The 11,871-nt window shown below is 45.5% G+C and overlaps 1 long non-coding RNA gene across 1 annotated transcript; it reads left to right on the plus strand.

Moving 5' to 3' along the window:
• Positions 1–3,070: 3,070 nt before the first annotated feature.
• LOC122489042 lies at positions 3,071–6,796 on the plus strand. The gene is made up of 2 exons (XR_006298808.1): positions 3,071–3,478; positions 5,897–6,796. It is a non-coding gene; the product is annotated as an uncharacterized LOC122489042 (long non-coding RNA).
• The last annotated feature ends 5,075 nt before the right edge of the window (positions 6,797–11,871 follow it).

Below are 11,871 nucleotides of genomic sequence, written 5' to 3' on the forward strand. Positions count from 1 at the left end.
AAACCATCATTTATGAAAGAGCCCAGAGAAGAAACAACGCTAAGAGGTTTTCAGCTTTTTCAACTGTGTGTGTGTCTGCACAGTCCACTGCCTTGAGGAGCTTTTAAATAGATGATACCCAGGCCCCACCCGGGACCCGCTGAATCAACACACATTCCTTGAAAAGAGTGTTGTTTAAAAATGACTTTTAGGAGGATCTCATAATGATCATTACGGGGCTGACAGAGCTTGCTAATTGAAGGGGGGCTGGGTTTTATTTATCCATTTCCAGAAGATGCAAAAGTCAGGGCAGCAACTTTCTGTGTTTGTTTGCATCGTGTTCCTAGCCACAAAAGCAGAGCCTGATATATGCAGGTACTAAATAAATATTCATGGAGGAAATAAATGACAAAGTATAAAGACCAGATGATGTTTTCTCCCTCATGGCATAGATGTGTGCTCTGCCTTCTTCCTTCAAATGTACTGGTTTGATAGGCAAGATCTTGAGCCTTTCCTTGTTGAATGCTATCTTTTCATGTTACTTTTCTTTATTTAGGAAAGAATAGATAGTGGCTTATGTTTTTTCTGACTCACAAATGAAAACAACTGCGTTAAGAAAAAGGTTTCGTGAATAATCTATAGATTGAATAGAGAACCACAAAACAGAAGTCTTCACGTTTTTGACCCTTCTTCCCCATCCAAAAATAAATAGATGATTCAAAGTCTTGTGGTCAAAATCTTCTTGATGCAAAGGATTAAGAATGATCTTGGATAAAGTAGGTTCCCTGTGAGGATACAGATATATAGATATAGATATAGATATAGATATAGATATAGATATAGATACACACACACACACACACACACACACACAATATGTAAAAAATCACATTAATATAAGGCAGTGATCTCATTGAAAAAATCTACTGACCAAACAGTATGATTTTCCACAGGACCCACTTTTCGGATACAGAAAGAATGGCTCGGCTGAGTCCAGTGGAAATATGTTAGCTGACAGGACTCTGATAAAAAGATTGTATGAAGATTATTAAAGTAATGACCAATATTTTACATGAGTGATGTTGATGCATCAACAACACTGTAGTCTTTAGATCTCCTAAAATTATGATAATTTATACTAGGTATGCCATATAAACATATTTTACTTGTTTTTGATTTTGTTAGGAATAGTTTTAGCAGGTACTACACAAGTAGTGAAAGTATTAGAAATCCCAAATTTGTGTATTTATGAGTCCTTTGTGTCGTTTGTGCTTAAGAAATTGCTATAGATAGGTTTTATTTGCCATTACATTTTTTTTTTTTTTCTAAATAGAGGAAATGAGTTTTGTTTTGTTTTTGTTTTTGTTTTCAATGACCAGAAGTAGATGAGTCATTTCAGGGATATTTTGTTGTTTATACTAACTGAAAAATGGGAAACTGAATTTTAAGGACATTTTAAGTGATGAATTTTCCTCGGAATCAGGGACATATTTGTCTACCTGTAGGGAAAATGCAAGCATTGCAACCTAATGGATACTACCAAGAAAAAAAGAGAGAGAAACAAAAGGAACGATAAATTACAAATGTATAAACTAAACTGTTCTCTTGACCTTCTGGGAAGAAGTGTCATTTAAACTGCTATTCTACTTTATTTATGTTGAACTAGCTCTATCCTTAATGAAATCCTGTGTGAAATATGTGAATATGGTCACTTTTTATTTTAAAGTGACACCAACTTTCTGAGGTTCTATATGGTCTAAACATGACCAGAAACGCGGCACCAGCGTTAATCTTGAAAACCCAACTTTTTTCTTAATGTGGTGTCAGCGCTCTTGAAAATTAGCACGTAAACATAATTTCTGGAGTTAAGATTCCCGTTTCCTGATTCGCTTAGCTGACTCCTTGCCAGGCTCACGAGGAGGCAGTGTGGGGAGAGGGCCTCTGGAGCCAGCCGGCTGATTGTGGGTCCCGGCCCTGCTTTGGGATGGTTGTGTGACCTCGGGACACATTACTTAACCTCAGCGGTGTGAGTTCCCCATGCACCGAGGGGATAATGACACCTCACCAAATCTGGGGCGTCCGGGAGGCTGCATGCCGAGCGCAGGGAGCTTAGCATGAGAGTCTTCCCCACTTAGCTATCACCCTCCACGCTCGACAAAGCCTCACACGCTCCGGGCGCTTGCACTGGTCAGTGTCTGTTGCAGGTGTCCATGCCTGCAGCAGCCAGGATCCTGTCACATTTGCTGGAGTCCACGTTGCACGTTCGTGGGCTGGAGTCCCACGGCACTGCCCGTTCAAGCCCTGCAAGGAAGGTTCCTCGCAGGATGTTCAGGAGGCATGAGACACGTCACATTTATATTGACTTCAAAAGCGGGCATTTGCGGGAGGGTCACAGATGAAAGTAGAGGAGGACTTTTGACACCATCTTTGACATCGGTCACTGAGGGTGAGGAGTAAGCCAGAGACAGCAGGATGCTGTCACCCGTGGTACTCAGACATCAGCGGAGACGTCAAGCAGGTGCTCTTGCTGAGGCCCGCAGTGGGCAAAGGCAGGAAGGGGAATGAGCAAACTGATGGACCTTCCCCTGCTGTGGCTCCCCCACTGGGGGCTGTGCCTCACTCTGCTCCTTTATTGAACAGACATTTATTGAGCACCCGCTGTGTGCAAGGCTGTGCTGATGGCTTGGGTAGCGCAGGGAACAATCATTCACCTGGTGCCCATAGCCAGTGTTTTCTGTTATCGTGGGTCAAGTTCTTACAGAATACTTGGAAGAAGAAAAAGTATTGTACGAATCTGAACAAATATGGAAAATTAAACAAATCTCAACACCCAGGGGTTTCTGAGGCCACACGTGCACAAAATTCTCCTGGAGTAGACCCGAGGGTGGCAATCGCTATGCCATCAACAGCAACATGACAGTGGGCATGTCGATTATTAATGTACTCCAGAGAATAGGTTTGCTTTTTGTGATTTGTTTTGGTTTCTGATAGTCTGTACAAGGAATCCCTGAAGTTTTAGGAATCTCGACAATTCACTCACCTGACTTTAAGGGTCTCTCTTCCTCTAAAAATGTTTATTAGGTGTGTCAGTTTCCTCTCACTGCTGAAACAAATGACCACACGCTCAGGGACTCTGGAGCAGTACGCGGTCATTATCTTAACCATTCTGGACGTCAGAAGCCCAAAATTCGTTTCCATTGGCTAAAATCAAGGTGTTAGTGAAGCCGGTTCCTTCGGGAGGCTCTGGAGGAGAATATATTTCTTTGCTTTTTTCCAGCGTCTAGAGGCTGCCCACGTTTCTTGGCTTGTGGCCACAGATCACTACAACCTCCGCTTCCTTCATCCCATCGCCTCCTCTGACGCTGGCCCTCCTGTTTCCCTCTTACAAGGTGCCTTGTGATTGCATTGGGCCCAGCTGCATCATCTGGGATCCTCTCCTCATCTCAAGAGCCTTACTTCAATCACATCTTTTTTTCTGCGGAAGCTGACATCTTTACAGGTGCTGGGGGCTAGGGGGTGGACGTCTTTGGGGAGCCACCATTCAACCTTTCTTTTCTGTGGGGAAAGGTGTGGGAGTAAAATTTCACTGGATGACATTGCCCTGAACGATGAAACGTAGCATAACGTTGTATCAACGTCAGAAAGAAACTGCTCACCACTTTCTTCAGAAACCAATTAGTCAGGTGTTGATATGCTCATTTTAGAGAATCTGATATTCTTTTAATAGTCCATCATGACTGATTTTAGTTTTCGGTCTGAAAATGTGAAAAGGTTGGGTACGGTTTTCTTAGATGCCGCTTATGTATATGTGGAGTCTGTATAAAGTTTGATTTTTGCCAGTTAAGTTAATTTTAAAGTAAGATGAAAGGCTGCCTAAAGGAGCGTACGTGATTTCTTAACAAGCAAGTCCAAGCTTCCATTCTATCCACTCATCTCTTCAGTTTTCCTCTCCTGTTTTCCCACCGTATCATCTGGTCCCCTCACCGACTCCTTCCTCCTTGCCGAGCGGTACCTGCCCCTCTGCAGCTCTTGGCCGGTGGCCTCTCCGCTCTCGACCCCCAGGGCCTCTGAAGCTTCTGATCCAGCTCTGACCTTGATGATGGGGCCTCCAAACCCACGCTCTCCTCCGGTCCACTCTCTCCTCCCTCCGCCACAGCTCCTCACACGCCTCCACGACGGTGTCTCCCCACAGCCCACCCCGACTGGGCTCCACACCCGCAGCTGCCACGTGGCTCCCTGCAAATCGGCAGCCCCCCTCCTGCCCCGAGCACCGCTCTGCTCGGCTCTCCCCCGCCAGAGGCAGGGTGGGCTCCCGACGGCTCCTCCTGCGTCTGTCGTGCAAGTGGGAGCTCTGTGAGGGCAAGGCTTTTTTGTGACAGCTGTTATCAGGTCTAGAAGAGTAGTGCCCGGCATGTAGCAAATACACGGTGTACATTTGTTGCCCAAACGACCCTCAACTTCACCTGTCGGTGACTCTTTTGCATGGATTTTTCTTAGGGCGGTTCTTTTTTTTTTTTTTAATTAAACATTTTCTTTCTTTTTTATAATTTTTTAAAATGTTTATTTTTGAGAGCGAGAGAGACAGTGAGAGAGAGAGAGAGGGAGGGAGGGGCACAGAGATGGAGACAGAGGATCTGAAGCATGCTTTGTGCTGACAGTAGAGAGCCTGATTTGGGGTTCAAACCACCAACTGTGATATCATAACCTGAGCCCAAGTTCCATGCTTAACCGAGGCACCCAGGCACCCCAGCACATGGAGTTTTAAAAAATCCATTACAGCGGGGTGCCTGGTTGGCTCAGTCGGTTGAGCATCTGACTTTGGCTCAGGTTGTGATCTCATACTCCATGAGTTCGAGCCCCACATCAGGCTCTGTGCTGACAGCTCGGAGCCTGGAGCCTGCTTCGGATTCTGTGTCTCCCTGTCTCTCTTCCCCTCCCTGACTCATGATCTGTCTCTCTCTCTCTCTCTCTCAAAAATAAATTCACATTAACAAAACAAAACAATTACAGCGAAAACTAACAACCAATACTTGTGGATTGCTTCTGAAACCCAGTGAGACCTATTTTATTTCTTTTTTTTTTTTTTTTTATAAAATTTTTTTTTCAACGTTTATTTATTTTTGGGACAGAGAGAGACAGAGCATGAACGGGGGAGGGGCAGAGAGAGGGAGACACAGAATCGGAAACAGGCTCCAGGCTCTGAGCCATCAGCCCAGAGCCCGACGCGGGGCTCGAACTCACGGACCGCGAGATCGTGACCTGGCTGAAGTCGGACGCCCAACCGACTGCGCCACCCAGGCGCCCCAGACCTATTTTATTTCTTACAAGAACCTTGTGATGAGGCCGGGGGAACATATTGTCCCATCCCCATTTTAGAATTGTGAAAACTGAGACTCAAAGAGCAATTAGTCCAATTCCTTCACCTAAATTTGATTTCATCTTCTCTCAATTTGTTAATTTACACACTTCGCTTCATCTGTAATCTCTCAGCTTTGTCTCTCATGACTGGCTCTTACTTTCAACCCTCACCCTCTCTTGCCTTACGATCTCTTGTCTAGACAACTGGAAGTGTACCTTCCTGTTTTCAGTCTTATTGCAAATCTATTTTGAAGCTCTGCTAGAATTATCTTCAAAAAATACAAATCGGGGGGCGCCTGGGCGGCTCAGTCAGTTAAGCGTCTGATCTTATTTTTGGCTTAGATGATGATCTCAAGGTTGGTGAGTTCGAGCCCCACATCAAGGGGTGAGGGGACACGGGTAGCACGGAGCCTGCTTGGGATTTTCTCTCTCCCTCCCTCTCTCTCTCTCCCCTTTCCCCAGTCTTTCTCTGTCAAAATAAATAGAAACAAAAAACCGCCAAAATACAAATCTGATGTCATTCCTTTCTGAAAAACGATTTCTCTCTCCTCCTTCCCAGATTTCATCCTTGCCCAGACATTAATACAGAAGCTGGAACAAAACAATTTCTACAGTCCAGACGCAAGAGCAAAGAAAAAAGAATTTGGTACACACGATTTCCTACGTGGAACACATAGTATGTTTTCAACATCTTTTGGAAATACTATGTTATGTCTCTGCATAGTTATTTAAGAGAGGCAAACTGCAAATGGCATTCCTTGTATGTGTATAGAGGTGTTAATGTAGCAACAGCAAATACATCTATCCATAAGATACAGTGAACTCACTTCTGTGTGTCTGGTCAAAGGCAATAGTTCTCATTCAGTATTGTTCTCATGTTAAAAATTAACATTCATCAGACACACATTATGTGCCGGGATGGTCTTGGATGACCCATCAGGCTGAGCTAATCTACTGAATAATATTGCCTAATTTGCAGACCTTGGGGAAATAAACCCCTGATTTTTATTGCTTCAGTGTCTGATGTTAAACAAGTTCTAGAACAGCAGGCTAACCATAGGCTGGAGCCATAACATTGCTTGATGAGCTGTCAGCGCCCTGATGGTGAGTTCTCCAGGTGCCACCGCCACAGCCCGCATGTCGGGGGCCCGCCCTGAATCTCCTCCAAATGCAAGAATGCCTGTAATGTGTTTCTTTTAGGTTCAGCTGTCAAGGAGCTTTTTCAGTCTACTAGTTGATGTTTAAAAAACTCCGTTCTCATTTTCTGATAGATTTTTAAAAACAAGATAACTAGATATAGCTCTTTGAAGATAAATATTGAGAACTCTGTTGACTAAATTGATTCAGTTCAGCGTTGTGCAAAATGGTATGGATTCCTGTCATTTGGGAAAGCTTTTAAATTTCTAAGGACTTTTCCTAAAAGGAATCAGAATAAAAGACGTGAAGTAGATACCTTATATTTTCTATCAATTATAGTAGTTTTTCACTCACAATTCAGGGACCCTGCTGGTGGTCGAAGCATTAAAATTTACCAAGGCAAGTTGGCAGCCTGGTGATATGTCTGTTTAGAAACTCAGTGTTCTCTAAACACGTACATTTGCATTTCCTTTGTGTTATGTGCAGAAAAAGATAAACAGTTGTGAAATGAAATGCAACACACTAGACACAGTGGCAATGTCTGAGAAGTGCACCTTCATAGCATTTAATGAATGCATTTCACCCCTCGGCCGTGTACCCAGATTATGGAACACGCTGGACTGGAGAGGGGGCGGGCAGAACACAACTGTATGCTTCCCCCCCTGGCTTGTTAAGCCCACTCTGTGGACCTGTTTCTCCTTGCTTCCTTCTTGGCTTTTCTGATCAGTCTTTATTTACTTATTTTTGTTTCATTTTATTTTTGAGAGAGAGAGAGACAGAGTACAAGCTGGGGAGGGGCAGAGAGAGAGGGAGACACAGAATCCAAAGGAGGCTCCAGGCTCTGAGTTGTCAGCACAGAACCTGACGTGGGGTTCGAACTCGTGAACCATGAGATCATGACCTGAGCCGAAGTCAGACGCTTAACGGACTGAGCGACCCAGGAGTCCCTCTGATCACTCTTAAGATACTTAAACCTCCTGTTTTAATATTAAATGAATCTAATGCAGTGCAATAGTCAGAACTTGACTCTCATCCATCTGGAAGCTTCTTCCGTCCTGTGACTCAGCCAGCTTTGGGTTTGGTGGTCTACAGTGGGGTGGCTGAGGGCTGGGGGTGGTGTGACCGGCTCTTCCTCTTTTCTCCCAGTCTCCCCAACTTGCTGTGAAGCCTGTTTCTTACTCCTGGGGGGCTAGGTAGGGAGAGGGAAAGCCTTCAGAGGCATGGGGCTGTGGTCTGCCGTCAGTCCCTCTGGATGGTGGATGTGTGTCTCAGCTTTTCCTCTCTAGGAGAATTTTTTTTTAATGTTTATTTATTTTTGAGAGAGAGAGACAGTGCAAGCCAGGGAGGGGTAGACAGAGTGACAGAGGGAGACACAGAATCTGAAGCAGGCTTCAGGCTCTGAGCTGTCAGCACAGAGCCTGGCGTGGGGCTCGACCTCATGAACCGCGAGATCTTGACTGGAGCTGAAGTCGGACACTTAACCGACTGAGCCAACCAGGCGCCCCTCAAAGAGAACTTTTGGGAGTTCCTCAAAGATCCCATGAGGTAGCTGGCTGTGGTTGCTTTGAAGCCAAGCTGATGAAAACAAACGTGCTCTGAGTGGCTCTCAGGGCTGCAGGAGACGTGCAGTCGATCCCTAAACGTGTGTTTGAACCACGCAGGTTCACTCACACACAAATCTTTTTCAACACAGTACAGTAATGTAAATTGTATTTTCCTTATCATTTTAACAATATTTTCTTTTCTCTAGCTTACTTTATTACCAGAATACAATATTTAATACATAAAACATTAAAAAATACATGTAAATTGACTGTTTTTGTTACCGGTAAGGCTTCCAGTCAATGGCAGGCTATTGGTAGTTAAGTTTTTAGGGAGTTAAAGTAATACATGGATTTAAAAAAAAATGTTTATTTATAAACAGTGTGAGTGGGGGAGGGGCAGGCAGAGAGAGGAAGAGAGAGAGACAGGCAGGGAGGGAGAGAGAATCCCAAGCAAGTTCAGTGCTGTCAGCACAGAGCCCAACAGGGGGCTTGATCCTCTGAACGATGAGATCATGACCTGAGCTGAAATTAAGAGTCAGACCCAGTCCCGCGTAATACATGGATTTTTGACTGTGGGGGGTTGGCGCCTCTGATCCCCACGTTGTCCAAAGGTCAACTGTACTGGGTGCTGTGCCACTACAGGCTGCCTGTTGTAGCAACCGGCTGAGCCATGGCTGGGAATTTCACCTGCGAGATGCCCCAAGCCACCAGGCTGTTGGTCAGAGGGGCTGGTGGGAACGCGGGAAATGGTAGGTCCTGTCTGAGAATGTCCCACGGGGTCGGAATGCTCTTGTTACTGGGACTTGTCGCTTATGACATGGTGTGTCAATCCATTCTTTACTGTTTGGTGATACTTCTTTCAAGTTTGCAATAAACCCTTCAAAAGCATTAACTCCAACTCCGAGGAACACAGGTCAAACTCCTGAGTGGTCAGCTGGCAGCCTCTTTCCCACCTAGACCCTGCACAGAACACCAGTAACCCCCAAACAAGCCCCGACCAGAAGACCCGACTCCCCACAGCCTCAGAGGGCGAAGAGAGCAGCCTCTCCCGGGCCTGCACGTGGGCACCTTTCCACCTGGACAGCAGCTCCCACCTGCTGCATTCTTCTTGGCCTTCGAGTCTGGGCCTAAACTCTGAAAACAGAGTCCTGTCTGCCCTCCCGTGCATGACTGTATTAGCGCAAAGAAGCTAAACCAAGTGGCATTTTATAAGTTTGCCTATGAAGCTGTGAATAACTTCGTTTTATCCAACAAGGTAACTGCGAAAAACAAAGCACTGGTTAGCTGAATTGGTAAACTCACTTTTGAAAGGAATTTCTTTTAGGTGATGTGAGTAGCAGCATCTGAAATAATATCTCTTATTGGTTCATCTTATAAACACACACGACTGAATGTTAGAAACTCAGGAAAAGCCAAAGCCATGGGCAAGGTGTGAAAAATAGGTTGACACAAAAATATTCTTAGCTGTGTGAAAAAAGTGACCGAGGTGTTGGTCATTCGGGCAACAATTGTTCATTCAAAATGTGACAGATGAGCTGAGGTGAATTATAAGCACACGTGCCTGCAAATTAAGGGGTTAATGGAAAACAGCAAAGTGAAGTGAGCTTGACGTCCTAGCTCGGTTCATGTTTAAGCCTATGCCGGCATCATCTGGCTAATCCGGCCTCCGTTTATTCATGCAGTGGACATTGGTTGGTGCTTGCTCTGTGGACACTGGGAATTCAAATGCAAAGTGCATCTTGGTCCTCATGGACCAAGACTAGTGGTAGAAACAGGCTAATTAACAGTGCAAACCCCATGTGACAGTTGCTAAAACTGAGGTAAGACCAACTGCCAGCAATGGACTTTTGGCCCCGGAGCCAAGCAGGCCACACTCATCTGCCAGGATGACAAGAAATGCTGTTGGAGGAAGGATGCTTGCGAGCTGCAGACCGTGGTGAGCCCTGGTTGGCCTGTTCTCATGCCATCGCTGTGCCCATGGCTGGGGAGAATGGCCACTGACTGATCCTTGTGATTATATACGATGCTGTCCAGACAGCCATCCTCTGACCCCAGTGTGAGTGCACAGCCTTCCTGCAGTGGTAGAATATTCTGATGGAATATAGGAGGCACCACAGTTTCTCCAGTCACTTGGGTACGGGCGTGGGTAGAGGAGCTGACAGCAATCCCAATCTGTTAGCTGTGCTTGGTAAACATGTGGCGAGACTTCCCACACCATAGAGACCCAGCAGACTGGCCTGCCTCCTTGGCCAGGGCAGTTTTAGATAACAGGATCGCTCCAGACTTTCTGTTGGCCAGCTAAGGGTTTGTCTGCCTGCTGGCCAACACATCATGTTGAATATGGATCAATACCAATGGTCAGGTAGAAAGATCAGTCTCCTACACACAAAGCAAGGATGTTGTTTATGATGTCCCAGTGAACACAGTGACAGGACTGGCTATATTAGTTTGCAGGCCTAGTACAAAACTTACTAAAAATGTCAAGACCGTAATAGCGGAGCATTACATCAAGTTTGGAGACCTATAAGCAATGGGCTCTGTGCAGCTGCCCCCAGTTAGTGGACTCTGACCCTGTGACCTCTTTTCTTGGCTGGATCTGGATTGGTCTGTCCTGTGATGTCTCTTTCGAGTGATGTCAAGGCTGGACTCTTAGTCCTTATGGTTGAAATGGTGTGAAATACTGATGGGACGAGGAGTCCTTTGAATTTAGGAAGGTGAACTGAGAGGTAAGGACTCATCCTTGAAGAGTGGCCTTCCAGAGATGGAGTTGGCCCCGTGTGGAACAGGACCACCGGAACTAGACTAGGCTTCACACACACTGGCCTCAGCTGAATGTCTAAGGCAGTACAGTCGGTCCTGAGTGCCAAGGGGCAGATCAGGGCTGGAAGCCAGGGATCCACCTGTTACACAGTTGCAGCTACAGGGCATGGGCCCCAGACTGCAGTCATGCCAGGGGAGGACCTGGTACTTACCCTACTCTGCAGGTACTCATGCGCATGAAATAAGGCAGGACTGAGCTTCCTCTTTCAGAGGCTGATGCCAGTTCTGGTTCATCCCTGTAAGCACTCCCAGATTGTGATGGTGAATGGGGAAGCTGCTCTACACTGTCTCTACGTATTTCTCCCTCGAGTGTTCTTCAGGTGTGGTCTCTGTGCTGTCAGAATGCTGGAGCCCAAGGAAGGGACACTCAAACTGAGAATTTAAGGATGAGAAGTTTGCTAAATAGGCAAATGCACATACCCGTGTGCCGTGTATGTTGTGTGGGGTGGGTGGGTAGTGGAGGAGATGAATATGGGCAAGAGAAATAACAGGAGCAAAAGTAGGGAAGTAAAGCAGAGCAACTAAAAATCAGGAGGCTGTTAGTAATTGGATTTGGTAAGAACAAAGGGTGCATGTGGGTTAGTCATATGGGAAATGATGCTGGAAAGATAGGAAGGGACCAGATCAAAGAGAGCTTTTATATTCTACTAAGGAGTTTGGACTTTCTACTTTGTACATAATGGTAAGACAATGGAGGATTTTCAAGGGGAAAGTGACACAATCAGATATGAGTTTTGATGGGTTGCTGTAGCAAAAGTGACAGGTTGTAAGACTGGAGGCAGGCAGTTGCAGTGGTCTAGAGGAAGATGATAAGAGAGGTAAATCTGTTGGGTTGAATGACTCTGCTCATGGGATTATGCCAAAGGGGCTCTGAAGCCACAAGATGATAGAGCCACAGACAGAAGGAGCCTGGATACTTCATTTATTTTTTGGAAGAGAGCTGCTCAAGAGAGTCACTTTCCCAGGAACATCTGAACTGGGTTTTGCATAAGAGTAATGTAAAGTTTTATTGATTTTAGGCCATTGAGATTTT

The sequence above is a fragment of the Prionailurus bengalensis genome, chromosome B2 (genome assembly GCF_016509475.1).
Source record: "Prionailurus bengalensis isolate Pbe53 chromosome B2, Fcat_Pben_1.1_paternal_pri, whole genome shotgun sequence".
Classification (NCBI taxonomy): Eukaryota; Metazoa; Chordata; class Mammalia; order Carnivora; family Felidae; genus Prionailurus; species Prionailurus bengalensis.